Source organism: Bidens hawaiensis, unplaced genomic scaffold, assembly GCF_021521415.1.
Source record: "Bidens hawaiensis isolate Kalapana, Puna unplaced genomic scaffold, B.hawaiensis_p1.1 tig00016836_1, whole genome shotgun sequence".
In the NCBI taxonomy this organism is placed as follows: domain Eukaryota; kingdom Viridiplantae; phylum Streptophyta; class Magnoliopsida; order Asterales; family Asteraceae; genus Bidens; species Bidens hawaiensis.
Genome location: NW_027492553.1, coordinates 295018 through 315047, shown reverse-complemented (window position 1 = coordinate 315047; position 20030 = coordinate 295018). Strand labels below are relative to the sequence as shown.

General features: G+C 42.0%; 1 pseudogene; it reads left to right on the top strand.

Annotated features, from left to right (window-relative positions):
* The first annotated feature begins 337 nt into the window (after positions 1-337).
* On the top strand, positions 338-19999 carry LOC143552287 (disease resistance protein RPV1-like; annotated as a pseudogene).
* Positions 20000-20030: the final 31 nt, after the last annotated feature.

Genomic DNA, 20030 nt, shown 5'->3' with positions numbered 1-20030 from the left:
TGTATAATCATAATTACGGGTGTAATCGGGCGGAACTTGGGGGTATGTAGTTGTAATTTATTTTTATTGGATGGTTTTGGTGTTCGCTAGTATCTTGCTAGTGTTTTGAATAAAATTTTGTTGGTCATTTCAAAAAAAAAAAAATACACAGGCACACGCGAATATTGGAAGGGAATATAATTCGAACTCATCGGTGTCATAAACTCTTACTTTCTATTTTTTATTATTTTTGTTACAATTTAATATAGGAGAGGAAATTTCCTAGGCATTACCGCATCCACTTGGATAGTAGTTGGTACCAATCATTCCCAGACTCCCACCGTGCAGACATATTTCAATGGCTTCCAGTTCTTCGTCTAGCAGCACCGCAGCTTCTCCTGCAGATAACATCAAAAGATATGATGTCTTTCTAAGCTTTAGAGGTGAAGATACTCGTAATTCTTTTACAGATCATCTATATGATGCTTTAGTTCGAGCAGGACTTCACACTTTCAGGGATACTGATGATATCGAAAGAGGCGAACAAGTGACACAAGCCATTGTGAGAGCAATAGAAGTATCCAATGCATCAATAGTTGTATTATCTGCAAACTATGCAGATTCAACATGGTGCCTTGATGAGCTCCGGTTGATCCTCGAGGAAAGGCGGGTGCGCAATCATTTTGTTCTGCCGGTTTTCTATCACGTCGATCCATCAGATGTTAGGAAACTGAAGAAACACTATGTGACCCCGGCAGATTACGGATAATCTTAGGGTTAAGTAGATGTTTCCCACGAGGGTTAGGTCCGGAAAAGATGGTTATTCTTCTGATGACCTGCAAAACAGACACCGTGAGCTCGTCACTGAGAAGGGGGGGTTCCTCCTTGTGACCACCCTCCGGCGTGAGAATCATACTAGATTGCTCTGAATATAAGTGTATATTAAGAGAAATAGCTAGATAAGATAATATCAGATGATATAAGATGATAATACCGTTCCAAGGTGTTGGAGTATTTATAGCCGAAGGTAGGTTTCCAAGCAGGTACGGCCAGCTGTATAATATTCCTTTTCCACCAACTGTGGGCTACGTACGTGCCATGCTGGTGGTTGGTGGGTAGGCAGCGGCTGATAGTGACATGGCCGGCTGTGTACTATTCCTTTTCCACCAACTACAGGCTATGTACGTGCCACGATGAGGGTTGGTGGGTAGGCAGCGGCTGATAGTGACATTTTGTACTGGAGCATGCTCCTCCTCGTACTGTTGTCGGTGAGCTGTCACCCTGTGATTGGTTCATGGGTTGCTTTGGTCAGATCTTGTCTATTTTGTCCATACCTTGGCAGGTATAGTACAAAAGATCTTCCAGAAGCGTACGGACTGGCTCATTTGGGCGGGAGTATTCCCGCCTTGCTCATTCCTTCTTCAGGTGACATTACTGAATTATTAAGAGTTAGTGCCTTGTGCGTGTAGCCTTACTATTAGTGCGGGTAGCCTTCCCTCATGGCTTGTATCCGCAGCTGCGGGAACAGGCGGGGTACTTTACCATTGGGAGACTTTTCCTGCGGGAACAGCTGGCGTACTATGCGTAAGGTCTTCATCTCTCTGAGCATGGTGGTTCCTGCGGATCCAGTTGGTCTTTGCGCAGACGTCCCTCTTTAAGGTGAGTCTTGCGGGTCCAACTGGGCTCTGCTGGGACCTACCTCTTCAAGTCCCCCAGTCCATTGTTCTTCTCATGAATTGTTAAGTGAGGTGAACTTTTGGACTTAAGCAAGGGGTTTTGAAAAGGGTTTTTAGTTTTAAGGTTTTCCGTGGGGATTCTTCCCGCGGTTTTCCTAATGTCACTCGCAGAAATTCCCGACTTTTCTGCCTGATCTTTGGTTATGATGCGGGTAGGTGTTTAACCCCTTCGCACGTCGGGAGCGTTGAGTTTCACTTGCGTAGATTCTTCACGAGGTTTTGGTAGTTTTGGACATAGTGACCAGTTATGTTAAACCACCAATTCCGCCTTGAAGTTTCAAACAAGCTAGTTCTCAACGTTCCCGCTATGCGGAGGTGTTATTTCCCTTTCCGCAAGCACGGTCCATAAGATCCTTCTTGGCTTCAATTCCCTGCAAGTGCTAAGTATGTGAAGGGTTTCGCCTTGACACTGTACCCGCACTTGTCTTACGGTTTCTTGTTTCCCAAGGTATCTTGTTAGCTTTGATTCCCTGCAAGTGCTAAGTATGTGAAGGGTTTCGCCTTGACACTGTACCCGCACTCGTCTTATGGTTTCTCGCTTTCCAAGGTAAGGGGGTATATTCCCTCTTATTTTTGAAACTTTGAATTTTTTTGAAATTCGAAGAGTTGGTGAAAGGATAAGAACAGTCCAAACTGTTGAAGGGACGTTAGCGTCGTCCGACGGTTTCTTCTGACAGTTTCAGGACGTGCAGGAAGTTATGGCGACGTGAAAGTATATGGTCATTCCAGACCCTTTTTCAGGCGCGTGGGCGCGAATTTTACGGCACGCGTCCTGTCGACAGCTGTTGCCAGCTTGCTCTTTCCACGTGTCATAGTTTCATTGCACCTGCGCACTCTCTCCTCCGCATTAAATTCATCGCATTCATTGCGATGAGTATATAAAGGGGAGAGGGTGTATCGTAATTCACACCTTCACTCTTCTTCTTCTAAACGATTTCTGGCGAATACTCTAACTTTTCCGTCGAGCATTCTCCTGAAATCGTTCTCTTTCATACCTCCAAAATGTCTTCTACTCATGATCCTGAGGTTACTGCCGAAGAGTCCGACGTATACCCTGAGAACCCGATGTCCGCGTCTGACAAGGACGACAAGAGTACTGCTGGCGAGTGCCAGTGTGCTCTTTCTGTCGATCTATACAACTATATCGTCAAGAAGTTCATGCTCGATCCTTACGAGCCTGAGTTTCCGGAGCCTCACCAGACGGTGTATGATGCCCCCAAGGGTAAGATAGGGGTTTATGCCTCATCCTTCATATATGGGAATCTCATATTCCCATTAACGAAGTTCGTATACCGTGTTCTGGAGAAACACGGTGTACATTTGACGGAGGTGCACCCGATGGCAATCGCAAAGGTTCGCCACTTTGAATGGGTGTGCCACATTCTGGGCGTTGAGCCCCGCGTCGACCGCCTGATGACCTTCTATTCCTGGAGGTGCGTCCAGGGCTGGTATACCTTGGTTACTCGGATCAAGGGTTTGAAGATCTGCTCTACCGAGCGCAGTCTTCGGTCTTGGAAGCGGGAGTTTTTCTATATCTCCGCTCGCGTCGTCCCCATAGCGATGGCGTTCAAGAACGGGAGAGCACTCCCCAACCTTCACGCCTCCAAATACCAGGAGACTGAATGGTTTACCAAGATCTCCCAGATCCAGACTCCGGTTTACCGCTTTGCGGAGTCTGGGATGGTGATGCTTGGGATGAGCCGGGTATGGAAGGATGCCGGTTCTGGGACGCCGCAAGTACCTGTCATCCTCGAATACGGTTTGAATTCTACTCCCTACGGTATGCTCCGTCTTTTTTGCTGATTTAGGGTTTTTCTTCTAACTGTTTCTCTTTTATTTTTAGAGGGAAACAACTTGCAATCGCTTCTGCAACCGCGGGAGACTGGTGGTCCTGCTCGACTGGGTACTCGTGATCTCGACAAGAACGAGTTGCCCATTTTGGAGCAAACGGCGGATAGGTTCGTGGAGGTCTACCCGCCGGGCCACGAGATTTTGAGCGCCACACGGCCAGGTAAGGGATTCTTTAACCCTCGCCCTCTTCATGCTCAAACCTCTGCTGGAGTTTCCCTAATTTTATCATCTTCTGATGAGGGATCCGCAGATGGGCCTTTCTTCGTGAGGAAGAAGAAAGCTGCCGGCGTGAAGGGCAAGGCGAAGGTTGCCTCCACCGCCGATCAGGGAAATCGGTCCGACTCGGAGACCGAAAGTGAGGAGGCGGCGGGGAACCCTGGTGAGACCATTGTCACGGGGGTTGGGACAGCTGTCACCTCCGAGCAGCCAAACGTTACGACGGTGACTGGCATGAAGAGGCCAGTTCCATCGGGTTCGTCCCCGCCCGTCAGAACCTTCAAGATTAAGAAAACCCGTAAGTATACTTTTTATTTATCTTACCCGCAATTCTTTCCGCCATTGTTTTTAATATTTTGTTATCTTCATGCAGGCGTGGATGCAACCGCATTCCAAAGTGGTGCGGGAAGGAGCAGTTCTGGACTCACGACGGTAGGTTTGGTCAACCTACCCGAGGCGATGACCCAGGCAGCTGCGCCTGTTTGCAGTGTTGGTTCAGTTGCTCATCCCGTTGAGGCAACTGTTCCAATTGTGACGTCATCTCCGCCGGCTGTCAGTGCCATCTTCACTGCATCCTTCACTGAGCCGGCGGTGATTTTTTCTGCGGGCTCCTCCGCAGCGGCGGCCACGGTTGTGAGTTCACCTCCAGTGAGTTCACCTCCGATGGTCTCTACCGCGGCGGCTTCAACCGTGCCTCCGGCACCGGCGACTACCTCGTCCCCGGCCGGTTCATCAGGTATGTTCAGGGTTGGGGCTTCTAGCCAATCTCTGCCTCCTTCCCATCTCTCTGACTTCTTGGATGGATATCCCTTAGGTTCGGGTGATGGGTTTGGCGGCTACCGGCCTGTTGTCGACCCTACAGGTGCGTAGGGTTATTTTGGCCTATAATCTTTTTTTTTTATCATCTTTTCCTAACCGTTTTTTGTTTTTGCAGTTTCGGATTCCAATGAGGTGTATGTTCCACGGTGGAACATCCGCCGGGGAACAACCCTTCGAACGGCTGTGGACTGCGTCGAGTGGGCGCGTCACGCAGCCCTAAGCGGTGCGTTGGGGGAGGCCATGTCTAGCTACCAAGAGGGTAGGCTAATGAATGAGCTCCGAATCCTCCTTGCCCGGATGCAGCCGCGCGTCGAGTTGCTTTGTCGTGAAAACGAAAAGTTAAAGACGGCGCGTAGCCAGGAAGTGGCTCAGGCGCGGGCTATCCGGGAGGAGAACAGGAGACTTGCCGCCATTGCTGCGGAGAAGGAAAAGGCCTTCAAAGCCCTCGAGGTTGAAGTTCAGGCCCGGCTCGAGGCCCGTTCCAAGGCTACCCAAGCTGTTAGCGAACAACTTAGGTTGGCTAAGGAAACTGCACGGAACGCGACCGAGAGGGCCACCAAAGCTGAAGCCATTGCTGAGCCTCTGCGCGCCGAGAATGAGGAGCTTAAAGCCAAACTAGAGAGGCTTCTGCAGGCTCATGATGCTTTGGCTTTAGAAGATGCCAAAAAAACTCCAAGAGCTCCCGGACCAGAAGGGTATGCTTGACCGCACTGAGCGTAAGCTGAAGGGCATTGAAGAGGCTGCTGCTAAGGAAGTGTTGCTTGCCAACCTTAACAAAAATGAAGCCGAACGCGCCCGTGACCAAGCTCAAGCCGCCCTCCAGGAAGCTCTGATCACCAAGGAATGGCTTCTACGAGAAGCGTTGTCGCAGGTATGCGTAGCTTCATAATATCTTTACGCTTTTCTTTATACTTAGAAAAGTTTTTGATATATATATTTTTTTTTGTAGGTTGTGCATCGGATCTTCACGGACACATCATATGACGATGCTATGAGCGCAGCCCTCAACGCTTCTCATGAGGATGGGGAAAAGGCTGGTTTCCTGCTTGGTCTGGGGTTTGTTGAGCAAGGCATCCCGCCTTCCAACTTCCCTCTTTATGACGTGGACACTGAAGCTGCTTACGACCAAGCAGTGAACCAGTATGCCGCATCCGGTGGTGGAGAAGGTGAACGAGATTGCTGCTGCTGATGATGGACTAACTATTCTCAAGGATTTCCTTGAACCGCGACAGCCAACTGATGGTGCGGGTTCAAGTGGGTTTGGAGGGAGTGGTCCTGAAGTTTGAACCTTGAGATCCCTTCCCACCATTAGGATAGATTTATATTTTGTAGGCGGGTAAATACCTGGCCATTCTTGTAAAGTTTGAATTTTTTATGAAATATAAATGTTTGTGGGTAGGACCGTCACTTTCCCTTAATGACTTGCTTTATAAACGTTATATGACTTGCTCATGCATATTATAGTTTAATTTGGCACTTGTTTTGCCTCATAAACAATATATGATTCGCTCATGCATAATTTAGTTTAACTTAGCAATTTTCCAAGTGTTTTGAATAAGTTAACCTTTCGACGCGTGGTTGTCAATAGGTTAATGTTCAGTTTCCTCTATCATGATTGTGCGGGTAGAACCGTCACTTTCATTTAGTGGGATGACCAAACTTCACCTATAACTGACCTGCGTGAAGGTTTTCCTCATCTTTTTAGAAATTTTCTAAGTGTTTTGAATAAGTTAACCTTTCGACGCGTGGTTGTCAATAGGTTAATGTTCAGTTTCCTCTATCATGATTGTGCGGGTAGGACCGTCACTTTCATTTAGTGGGATGACCAAACTTCACCTATAACTGACCTGCGTCAAGGTTTTCCTCACCTTTTCCTTAGAAATTTTTACCGTTTTTTGTGTTTATGCGGGTTTTGCCGCTTTCCACACGCAACGACTTACTTCCCCACTTATTTATGCGGTGAATACCGGTATATCAGTGTGGTCAGATCATAAGTAGAAATGTAAGACCATCAGCGTCAATGTGATAAGGAGAATCATTTCCATTAGAAGTGGCTCTAGGCCTTTTCTTTACAAGTTTGGAATTGATCTACATGCAGCCTGTGTAATTGAGCCCCCTTCCATGTTCTTGGGATGGGGGTGTCATCGAACCTTTCGAGCCGATATGCACCTGGTTCGGAATCTCGTTGTTTACGCAGTATGTAGTCTCCAACATTGAAGCTGCAAGTTCATCCGTGTTTTCCCCAACTGGGGTTCTACACGCATTAGCCTGCTTGGCGTCCATTACGCCACGAGGTGAGTGAGTTTCCCATCTCTGACAAATGCTTCGACGACTTCCTTCAAGGATACGCATTCCTCCGTGGTGTGGCCTTTTGTCATGTGGAAGTCACAGGATTTGCTTTGATCAGCGTTTAGACGCTGTCGGATTATTGGAGCCTCTGGCCATGGGAGCCTTTCGGTGGCAAATATCTCGGTGACGCTTTTGGTGAGTGGCGTCCATCTGGAGTTCCGGTTCGACGACTGTATGTTATCCCTTCCGCCTAACCGAGGGTGCGAGCCGGATGAGGTGTCAAAGTTTACCCTTGACTACCAAATACCAAGCTTCCTCTTTTTGTTTTGTCGGGCGGTAAGGACGTTGTTTTCTCTTGTTTTTTGAGTGTAGAGGTTTGTGCTCTGGGGAAGATCTCTACCCAGTTGCTTTTCTGTTTCCGCGAAGCGTTTAGCTACTGTCATGATGGCATCCCACGTGGATGGCATGCCATCTTTACCCTTCAAGGTGCGGATGAGCTCTGGGTCTTCCGCGCCCTGGATGAAAGCAGCGCGAACAAGATCTTCGCTAATAGTGCCCAGACTTAGCTTCTTTGAATTGAAGCGCGTGATGAAGTCTAGTAAAGACTCATCTTCCTCTCGGATGCAGTTGAGGATCGTCCATTACTCTTCGGTATACTTTCTTTGTTGACTGAAGTGTTGGCTGAACTTCTGCTGGAAGTCTGCCCAATCGTAGATGTGGTGGACCGGTAGACGGTCAAAACACGCTGACTGCCCCAACAAGCGTCATTTGGAACATGTAACACCACGTGGGTTCCGTCCAATTGCTGACGGTTGCCCCCGCTATGAATCTGTTCAAATGATCGTCTGGGTCAGATATACCATCATATGTGCCTACGTTGGACATTTGTTTGGCACTTTTTGGGGCAATTGCTTCCGCAATGTCCCTTGCAAATTTGGACGTTCCCGCATTTGCAACAGTTGGTCTGAAGGTTTTAGAGAAGTCACGTGGGTTTCCACCCGCGTTTTTTGGTTTAAAGGTTTCTCCAAAATTTCTTCTGTGGAAATCTGCTTGTTTACGCTTCCCTTTCGCCCTATGGCGCGGGTTTGCGTCACTGTCAGATTCTTCACAATCTTCATCATACTCGCACTCATTACTTATGTTGAGCTGTTGTCGAGTGTTTCCGAACTCGTCATTAGCCTGTTGGAGTGAACGTAAACGTTCATCCAACTCAGCTTGGAATTCTTTCTGACATGCTTCTGCCCACGCTTTAACTTGATCAAGTGTTTGGCGGGGGAGCCTCGTTTGTTGTTTCTCCAACTGGGTATCAATGAATCCCAGGGGAGGATTGTTTACTGCACTTGCCCCGGCTTGGGTAACCGGGGTAGTGTTCGTAAAAATTGTGTACTCGCCGGTGTTCCCCCCAGTAGCTGGGGTTGTGGTTACCGGAGTTTCTTGGTCACTCGTTGGCCTTGGCATCGGAGTAACCTTAACCATCTTTCCAGAGGTTTTGAAAAAACTGAAAAAGAATCAGTTCTAGCTTTTATGCACGGATGGCGCCAATGAAGAAACACTATGTGACCCCAGCAGATTACGGATAATCTTAGGGTTAAGTAGATGTTTCCCACGAGGGTTAGGTCCGGCAAAGATGGTTATTCTTCTGATGACCTGCAAAACAGACACCGTGAGCTCGTCACTGAGATGGGGGGGTTCCTCCTTGTGACCACCCTCCGGCGTGAGAATCAGACTAGATTGCTCTGAATATACGTGTATATTAAGAGAAATAGCTAGATAAGATAATATCAGATGATATAAGATGATAATACCGTTCCAAGGTGTTGGAGTATTATAGCCGAAGGTAGGTTTCCAAGCAGGTACGGCCAGTTGTATAATATTCCTTTTCCACCAACTGTGGGCTACGTACGTGCCATGCTGGTGGTTGGTGGGTAGGCAGCGGCTGATAGTGACATGGCCGGCTGTGTACTATTCCTTTTCCACCAACTACAGGCTATGTACGTGCCACGATGAGGGTTGGTGGGTAGGCAGCGGCTGATAGTGATATTTTGTACTGGAGCATGCTCCTCCTCGTACTGTTGTCGGTGAGCTGTCACCCTGCGATTGGTTCATGGGTTGCTTTGGTCAGATCTTGTCTATTTTGTCCATACCTTGGCAGGTATAGTACAAAAGATCTTCCAGAAGCGTACGGACTGGCTCATTTGGGCGGGAGTATTCCCGCCTTGCTCATTCCTTCTTCAGGTGACATTACTGAATTATTAAGAGTTAGTGCCTTGTGCGTGTAGCCTTACTATTAGTGCGGGTAGCCTTCCCTCATGGCTTGTATCCGCAGCTGCGGGAACAGGCGGGGTACTTTACCATTGGGAGGCTTTTCCTGCGGGAACAGCTGGCGTACTATGCGTAAGGTCTTCATCTCTCTGAGCATGGTGGGTCCTGCGGATTCAGTTGGTCTTTGCGCAGACGTCCCTCTTCAAGGTGAGTCTTGCGAGTCCAACTGGGCTCTGCTGGAACCTACCTCTTCAGAAACAAAGTAAAGACTTCATGATCCAAGCCAAATCTTCTGGAAAGTGGACAGCTCATAATGTGAATCGGTGGAAAGCAGCCCTTACGGAGGTTGCTGATTTGGCCGGCCTGGTACTCTCTGGGTATGCTTACTTTTTACTCTTATTAGATCTCATCTTAGTGATGTATTTATTACTCGGTGACTTTTTGTTGACAAAATGAATTCAAGATCTTTGTTTTTTATCTTTTTTTTTCTAACTTTTTAACAAATATACTTACAAGGATGATTCTAGGATACCTAACGATATTGAAGTTTGGTAACTAGAATCGATGAACACAAAAATGAATTTAGATCATAAGCTCGATCTCTATAATTTTATTAACTCGAGAAATTACAATTACAAAACTCTTAATATGATATAACCAACAAACTCGGGTATATATACTAATTTAGATTTGAAAACCCAACTGGAACATAATACAAAAACCATAATCATATTTATACTAATTAGTAAAAACAAATCTAAATAATAATTAATAAATAAATAAATTCCTTGTTGTCCAACTAATTAGCTCGATTTTTCATTAAGTAAATTATTCCATGTAAACCAAGTTGCGCGCTCAACTTGATAAACAAGACACCAACTCATCATAGGCTCGATGCGTCGGCCAACGGAAATTACGTCCAACACATAACAATGGAGCCAAGAGGATGAAGCAAAGAACAATTTGACAAGATTTACATAATATGACTAATATCAACGGATCTGTTGCTACTTTTTTTGTTTTGGGTTAAAATTATGCCTAGAAAAACATGTGTAACCAGATTAGAGACAATTTTATGCAAAATTGCAATTAATTAATAATAAAAAATATAATTAACCTATAAATATTTTTTTTGTCAACTACACTTTACGTTTGGAACATTTCCACATCATCAAATTTGTACAATCAACCCTTACATGTCACATGCTGAATTTGCCATATTCCTTGTTGCTACAGGCCTGAGACAGTTTTTTTGAAGAAAATTGTAGACACCATTTACAATAAGCTTGATCGCAAGCAAGTTTATCTTCCACCTAGTCTTATAGGGATGGATGCTCGAGTTAAAGAAATCAATTCATGGTTAAAGCAACCAGATAGTGGTTTTCTGGTAATTTGCGGCATGGGAGGAAGTGGCAAGACAACTTTGGCTCGGTACATCGTCTATTCAAATTGGCAAAATTTTGATAACATCAGTATCATCGAAGACATTGGCAGTAGATGTATAGAACCTCATAATTTGCTTCAGTTACAAGAAAAGTTTTTCGGAGATATTTTAGGGGGCAAGAAGAGAAAAATACCAAGTGTTTGTCAAGGTACATTTAAGATCGAAGAGACCTTACAAAAGAAAAAGGCACTTATTGTTCTTGATGACATTGTCGATCAAAGCCAGTTATATGCTTTTCTGGGAAGTGGCAATATAAATAAACAAAGCAAGATTATTATAACAACTAGAGAAAATAATACACTTAAATGGTTTGAGTCCAGATCATGGAGGTGTCAAGAGTACAAAATGAAATTACTCGATGATGATGAATCACTGGAGCTATTAAGTCTCCATGCCTTTAGATCCAAAATTGTGATGGAAGGTTACGAGGAGCTTGCAAAAAAGGTATTGAAATATTGCGAAGGAAATCCGTTGGCTCTTGAAGTGTTGGGATCCTCTTTACAAGAAGATAATAGCATTGCATCTTGGAAAAGTGCACTGAATTTACTGGAAAAAGATATGCATCCTGGCATTCATCGTGTACTCATTAGGAGCTACAACTTGTTACCATATGACACTGATAAAGAGTTGTTTTTGCACATTGCTTGCTTCTTTATCGGCATGGACATGGATTACGTGGTAAAGATATTGGAGCATGAATACTCCGCAATGTCTAGGATCAATATTTTAATTAAGAGATGCCTTCTTTCTATTTCACCAAGCAAAAAGCTATTGATGCATCCATTACTTCAAGAAATGGGGAGAACGATAGTCCATCAAGAATCACCCAAATACCCTGCAAACCGTAGTAGAGTCTGGTGTAATAAGGAATCTTATGATTTGCTGAGAAAAGGGATGGTAAGATGGATTTTATCTTTATGTTGAAGCTCAAATCCCCTTTCACATTTTCCTGTTTCATCTAAAGTTTTATGCTTATATCATCTTTTTATTTAGGGTTCAAAAACAATGGAAGGTCTAGCACTTGACATGAAAATACTGAGAGAAGACATGTATGCACTCAAGGTAATGTAGAATAAGGAAACACTATTGCCTTGTATTATATTTGACTTTTAAAAACTGACTTAATGAAGATCTCCTGTTTAAATTGTAATTTTTGATTCCAATAGCTACATTTTCAATATATATGTACTTTTGTTCACCATTTATAATTGAATTTATTTTGAATTTTTGGTACAATGCTTCTACTCCATGTAAATTTGTGTGTAATATAATACAATTGTTTCATGTTTCCCGAGTGATGGTAAGGGGTGGCATATAGTACAAGTAATCGATGTATAAAGTACACATAAATTTGGGGAATGCTTATTGCTAACAATAACCCTTAGGGAGTGGGTTTTGGCAATTGTATAGGGCTATGGCTAACTATTACTTTATGGTTACTTTTAATTACTGATGTAAATATATAGTTAACTATAAGCAGAAGTTTGTTGAGAAAGGCTCATTATACTTGGATTTTAGGTAAGTGATGTAATTTCCATGTTTCTCTTTTCAACTCAAACCCCAATCAGTACACATCTATTTTTTCTACATCATAAACCATTTTATCAACCCTTTTGGGACATCTTTATACAGAACATGGAAATTTTATATTAGGGTATATCTGGTGTGTTTAATGTTAGATACATGGTAGCATGCTAATTGTTCTCTTAATGCTAATTTTCGTAGGCTTCAAGTTTTCGTACGGATTCACTTAAAAATATGGAAAACCTAAAACTGCTCCAGCTCAAATATGTGCAACTCATTGGATCCTATGAGAATTTTTCAGAACAAATAAGATGGATCTGCTGGCATGGGTTCCATTTAAGAACCGTGCCTCTTGACTTATTCATGGAAAACTTGGTTGCTTTAGATATGAGCGACAGCTGCTTGGAAATATTTGAACTACCCATGGTCAGGGAATTCATTAACTTATTTTCATCGCATGGCCTTTTATAATGAATATGACCCATGTGACCCATGCAGGCATTCCTCACATGAGATCAGCAGAATTTAGTCATGTGTTTTTTTATTTTCTGTTATGTTTAAGTTGTGGGTTGAATAAGTAACCCTGATTACTAGGTCTTCTTGTTGAATCCTAGTTTTAGGGTATTAGCCGTCTGAGTCTTTATCTATTTATTTTGTAATCACTGATCTCATAAGTTATGCAATCTTGCTATCAATAATATTCAAAGTCATTCTATTCATCCTTGTTCTTAATCATCATATCAATCTGATTCCATCAGATTGGTATCAGAGCTACAGATTAATCGATCCTTCATTCATCCTATTTCCTCCGATTTCTCATTACCCTAACCTAGTTTGCCCTCTATGGTTGATCAGGTCAATACCCTGCCTACTGCACCTACACCATTTCTCATATTCAAAGGAGAAGGGTATGAATATTGGAGTATCCGGATGAAGACTATCCTCAGATCCCGTGATCTATGGGATCTAGTGCAAGAGGGTGTTGACATGAACGAAAATGATCCAGGAAAACTCAAGAACGCCCAAAAGAGAGATGCTCATGCTATGGCCATTATTCAACAGGCTGTACATGATCAGTTATTCTCTCATGTTGCTGCTGCCTCTTCAGCCAAAGAAACTTTGGAAAATTTGAAATTAGAATTTCAAGGAGATTCACAAGTTAAGTCTGTGAAACTCCAGGGCCTGAGAAGGGATTTTGAGAATCTCCTTATGAAAGAAGGAGAGGCTGTAGGTGATTATTTTGGGAGAGTAATGGCTCTGGTAAGTCAGATGCGAGCCTTTGGTGAGATCATTACTAATCAAGTTGTGGTTGAAAAGGTACTATGTAGTCTAACCGCTAAGTTTGATTATGTAGTACCCTCAATCGAACTTAACAGTGATCTTGCTACACTTACTCTCGTGAAACTTATGGGTTGTCTTAAGTCTCAAGAAGAACGAATTAACAGCAGAACAGCTGAGAAGACTAATGGTGGAGATGCCCAGGCCCTGCAAGTTATGCAGGAGTCTAATAGAAACAAGAGCAGCTTTGTACGTGGCAGAGGAAGGTTGTCATTTGGAGGAAGAGGTCGTGAGAGAAGTCAAAATTCTCCCAATTCCAGGATACCCCATTGTACATGCTGCAATAAATATGGCCACGAAAAAAAAGACTGTTGGTACAATGAAGACACGGCTGCTACTGCTTCTGCCGATAATGGAATTACTCAAGAAGATGATGAAAGATTGTTTATGGCACTTACTGATGACTCAACTAGTGGTAATGAAGCCACTCATTGGTTTCTGGATTCAGGGGCATCTAACCATATGACGGGGGGCTAAAGAATGTTTCACTGCTCTAGATGAAAGCTTTAAGACTGGGATCAAACTTGGTGATAAGAACGAAATTCAAGTCCAAGAAAAGGGGATCGTGAAGATTGTTACTCAAAATGGTAACACTAGACTTCTTGATGATGTTTATTTTTCACCACAATTGGCCTATAATCTGTTAAGTGTTGGCCAATTAATGCAAAAAGGGTATGCTTTATTATTTGATGAGGGCAAATGTGTCATTACACATAAACCCACTCATAAAGTATTGATGAGTGTATCTGTGCTAACTAATAACATGTTTCTCTTGGATGCCTCCAAGATTGGAACCTGTCCAAGCACATGTACATCCATTGATGCAACCTCAAAACTTTGGCACATGAGGATGGGCATTATCATTTTGAAAGCCTGAAAATATTGCATAATAAACAAATGGTGTATGGTCTACCTAAAATTCACAAGGCATATAAATGTCAAGGGTGTGTAGTTAGTAAACAGGCCAAGGAATCGTTTTCCTTCAAGTCTTGGAGAGCCACCAAGAAGCTTGAATTGGTCCATTCGGATGTTTGTGGACCAATGCAAGCTGCTAGCCTTGCTGGCAACAGGTACTATGTTATGTTCATTGATGATTATACCAGGATGTGCTGGTTATACTTTATCTCTAACAAGTCAGAAGTGTTTTCAAAGTTCAAAATGTTCAAGGCAATGGCTGAAAAAGAATGTGACAGCTCCATCAAAGTTCTAAGATCCGATAGAGGTGGGGAATATACCTCAACAGAATTTAATAAGTTCTGTGAAACACATGGTATTAAACGAGAACTAACCGTACCGTATACTCCTGAGCATAATGGTGTTGTAGAAAGAAAGAACCGAACTGTTATGGGGATGACAAGGAGTATGCTCAAAAGTATGTGTGTTCCTAATTACTTTTGGGCTGAAGGAGTTGCTAAAGCTATTTACTTAATAAATATCGCCACAACCAAGGTTGTTCGTAATCAAACTCCCCTCGAGGCTTGGTCTACTCGGAAGCCCGTTGTTAATCATCTCAAAGTCTTTGGTTGTGTGGCATATGCTTTGGTTCCTACTCAGTTTAGAAGGAAGCTAAATGATAAATCTGAAAGTGTATCTTTATTGGGTACTCTACACAAAGCAAGGGTTATAGGTTATATAATCCTATCACTCAACAGTTTATAATCAGAAAGGATGTCAAGTTCTTTGAGTCAGAAAGATGGCATTGGAAGAAAGGGGAGCCACTCTCTTTTGAACTAAACCTTACTGATCCTTTTCCTATTATTGAACATGACTGCCCCTCACCAAACCAAGATCATCAGTCTCCACCTTCAACACCTTTATCTCAACAATTTTCACCTCAATCACCTACTCCCAATAATCAATCTTCCCAAACACCAATCGCCAATTCCTTTAACCAGTCACACTCACTCACTCCACCTCACTTTACCTATTATGAATCAAGCAACACTCAAAGCCAAATTTCAGAATCACAGTCTATACCTTCATCTCAACAAGATAATACCTATTCTCCCTCTCATCCTCCTAAAACCAAGAGACTTCAAGACATCTATGATCAAGCAAGGGAGGTTAATGTTGATGCAGAATTTTATAAGTGTCAGTTTGCCTTAAATGTTACAGATCGCTGCTATATGAAGAAGCTATTGTGAAGCAAGAATGGGTTAATGCCATGTTAGAAGAATTGGATGCCATTCAAAGAAACAAAATTTGGGAGCTTGTAAAAATGCCACCTGGTAAAAATTTAGTGGGCTTGAAATGGTTGTACAAGACAAAGTTGGGTGCTGATGGAAGTATTATTCGTCATAAGGCACGGTTAGTTGCTAAAGGGTACTCACAAATGCAAGGTGTTGACTATCAAGAGACGTTTGCTACTGTGGCTCGGTTTTAAACCATTCGAGTCGTGGTAAGTATTGCAGCTCAAATGGGGTGGAAAATGCATCAACTAGACGTGAAGTCTGCCTTCTTAAATGGTGAGTTAACCGAAGATATCTATGTTGAACAACCTGAAGGGTTTATTATTTCTGGAAAAGAAAGCTATGTATATAAGTTGAAGAAGGCACTCTATGGGCTAAAACAAGCCCCTAGAGCATGGTATGCTAAGATTGATGGGTATTTTCTCAAAAATGGGTATGATAGAAGCATAAATGAACCTACCCTTTATGTGAAATCTGGCAATGATCACAAGCCTATCCATGTATGCTTGTATGTTGATGATATAATATGCACAAGTCCCTGCACTAATCTTATTGATGAATTCAAACAGGGCATGAAAAATGTATTTGACATGACGGATTTAGGGCTGTTAAAATACTTCCTGGGTTTGGAGGTGAGTCAATATGAAAATGGTGTGTTTCTAAGTCAAGAAAAGTATGCCAAAACTCTTCTTGACAGGTTTGGGATGAAGAACTGTAATGTTGAAGAAACACCAATGAATACAAGTGAGAAATTAAGTGCTGATGATGGTGCAGATAAAGTCAATGCTGCAAAGTATAGAAGCATGGTAGGCGGTTTAATTTATTTGACGCATACTAGGCCAGATTTGGCCTATGCTGTGGGAATGGTGGCTCGTTTTATGCAATCACCCTCTAGGCTTCATCTTGGGGCTGCAAGAAGAATTATGAGATATATTACTGGTACCTTATTTTTGGTATGTGGTATGAAAGAGGTGTCGAGATTGAGCTTGTTGGATACACGTATAGTGATTGGGCTTCATGTCCTGATGATAGAAAAAGTGTGTCAACAAATATTTTCTCCTTGGGTAGTGGTGTTGTGACCTGGTCGTCAAAGAAACAATCTACAGTTGCCTTGTCAAGTACAGAGGCGGAATACATTGCTGCAACCACTGCTACATGTCAAGCCATTTGGCTCAGAAGAATATTGAAGGATCTTGGGTTTGATAAGAAAGAAGCCACTATGATGTACTGTGACAATAAATCTGCTATCAGTTTGAGTAAGAATCCTGTTATGCATAGTCATTCCAAGCATATTGAGTTAAAACATCACTTTGTGAGAGAAAAGGTGAATGAAGAAGTTGTGAAGCTGGAGTATTGTAAAACAAATAAACAGCTTGCTGCTGTGTTGACCAAAGCTGTTACTCGTGAAAAATTTGTGTACTATAGAGACTGGCTTGGAGTTAAGGAGCATGGATCAAGGGAGGGTAATGAAATATGACCCATGTGACCCATGCATGCATTCCTCACGTGAGATCAGCTGAATTTAGTCATGTTTTTTTTTATTTTCTATTATGTTTAAGTTGTGGGTTGAATAAGTAACCCTGATTACTAGGTCTTCTTGTTGAATCCTAGTTTTAGGGTATTAGCCGTTTGAGTCTTTATCTATTTATTTTGTAATCACTGATCTCATAAGTTATGCAATCTTGCTATCAATAATATTCAAAGTCATTCTATTCATCGTTGTTCTTAATCATCATATCAATCCGATTCCATCATTTTATCTTATCAGCTTTTAATGGTCTTTATATCTGTTAAATGTTGTTACTTTTGCAACAGGTTGTTCAATCACTAAAGTTCCTGAATCTTCAAGACTCACACAATCTATGTGAAATCCGCAACATTTTTCTACTCCCTAATCTTGAGACTTTGATTCTTTGGAATTGTCACAGTTTGGCTTATGTATGTGAAACCATTGGAGGCCTTATGAATCTTGTTCTTTTAAACATGTCAGGATGTGAAAACCTGTGCAAGAGTTTAGGGAAGATAACCACCTTTTCGTTGCCCCTAACATTATAGCGGTTATTCCTCAAGGACCGCTATATTGAGTCTACTGATTATATTCCTTTTAGATTTAGTGTTCAGTCGTTTTTACAGTACCTGAATTTAGGAAATAGCCTATTCGAATTTCTGCCTGATTATAGTCATCTTAAAAGTCTTCGGGTCCTGGACTTGACTCTGTGTTTAAGACTTAAGAGGCTTTTATGTCTGCCAAGTACACTTGCAGAGCTATATGTATATTACTGTACCTCTCTAGAGAAAATAACGTTCCAATCATGTCAATTCACATTGCAAGAGTTTGGCTATGAAGGATGTACCAGTTTGTGTGAAATTGAAGGCTTTATCAAGTTGATGCCACTATCCAAACTTAATGAAGCTGATTTGGGACATATGAAGTGGCTAAAAGAATATCAGAATCACGAGGTGTTCCTGGTTGGTGATGCTGAACTCACAAAAGGCAGAAGTCCGCAACTCCAGGTTTTCTGTTCTGCTATCATGTATTACCTGCAAATTATTTTTATATGAATGACTGACTTCTCTTACTTATTTGGTACAGATGCTATATGAATTTAATATAATGAGCACATCTCTGCCAGACATAAAGGATGCTAACCTGATGCCTGAGTATATGTCAGAATCCCCATTTCTATCCTTTGATGTGCCTTTGTGTCCCAAGGATAAGAGGCTCAAAGGGTTAAACATAACTATTAAATATACAACATCAGACGATGAAAGTTGGGCATGGTTTGCTAAAATTAGTACAACCAATGGTGTTGATTTGGTGTACAATCCCATAATCTTTGGTAATCCTGCGTTTGGTGAGGTTGCTGTTTGGTTAAGCTACTGGCCTATTGGAAACGCATTGCAAGCTGGAGATAAAGTTTATGTGTCTATCGTTGTTGTGAATGGATTAGAGATACGCGAGTGTGGTGCAAACCTTGTATACACTGATGACGAAGGAGCGAATGAAACCATGGAACTAGTGGATATTCTTGGAGGAGGTTTGCGCAGATTTCAACTGACCACAGGAGCGTACTATCTTTGTCGTCATGATTTCTTTGAGTTAATCGAGGCTGGCAAAGGAACTCCTGGTTGGTTTAGGATTTTAGTTGGAGATAACATAGACTATACAGGTATGCTTTTCTTGTCAAGCAAACTTTGGTGTTCGTAACTAACTTTAAGGCTGTATCACACATTGTTACAGAAATACGGGGATGGAGAAAGACAGGTATACCTCAGCCATCAGAGCAATCTTTTACAGAGCTGAAAACTATCAGATGCATCATCCATGGTCCTGAATCGGTAAATGTGCTTCGTAAATTTTCTCTTTAGGCATGAATTTCTTTATCAGAATATTAGACGAGGAACCTGAATGTAGCCATGTAGGTACTTTAAAATGTCTGCCATATTAGTTTGTTAAGAGTTACGGGGAAAACTATAATGTTCTTGTAGAAGTAGGATCTCTGTTATTGGATTATAAGAGCTTCTACTATTGCAAACTTAGTAGATTCAGGTACAATTTATGTATTTTTCAAGCAGGAGCAGTTTTACAAGATCGCAGAGATGTCTAAATCATCTTTTGTCAATAAAACTGGGGAGTTGACTTCAAGCATACACGAGACAACGAAATCTGTCTCCTTAGAAAGTAGATTCCAAATCGGAAAGAATACTCAATTACTTGGTGAAGATGATTCCAAGGTAAGATAAATATGCAAACTCTAGACTATCTTGATCTATATGGAGAAGTTCTTGAATAGTAAAATTAGGTTTGGTTTTCTTAATCTTCATCAGATGTTTGTAATCACATATATATAAACATAAGTAATAACTAAAATAACTACCACTACCATATAGGCATATACCAATACTTTTAACTCAATGTAATCAAATATTAAGTTTAGCAAGATATTACTGAGACTATGAGAGAGATTGAACAAAATACTTAACTGACCGACTAGAAAAAGATTCCAGAAGCATTGAAATATATATATACTCCTCACTTATCCGGTCTTCCAGAACAGCTACGAGCTTCTTTCAGAATCAGAACTCCAACAGTAGTCCCTTAACAATACAAACGTACCAAGTTAGAACAAATACATAAAATACATTAAGTTTGTTATTGAATTAACACTTTCAACAAGAATGGCATTAATTAACTACCATAACCAACTGGTAGTTGTCACCATTGTAAGCAGGGCTATAAAGCCTGGATATTTGATCTTCTGTTTCAAGTTTCTCTCTTATTCATGAATCACAATTGAAACTGTAACATGGATTTTTTTTTTTTACGTCAGAGACGTAATGAAATAGACTGAACATATAGAATTTTTTTCTCCTTTGTTATGC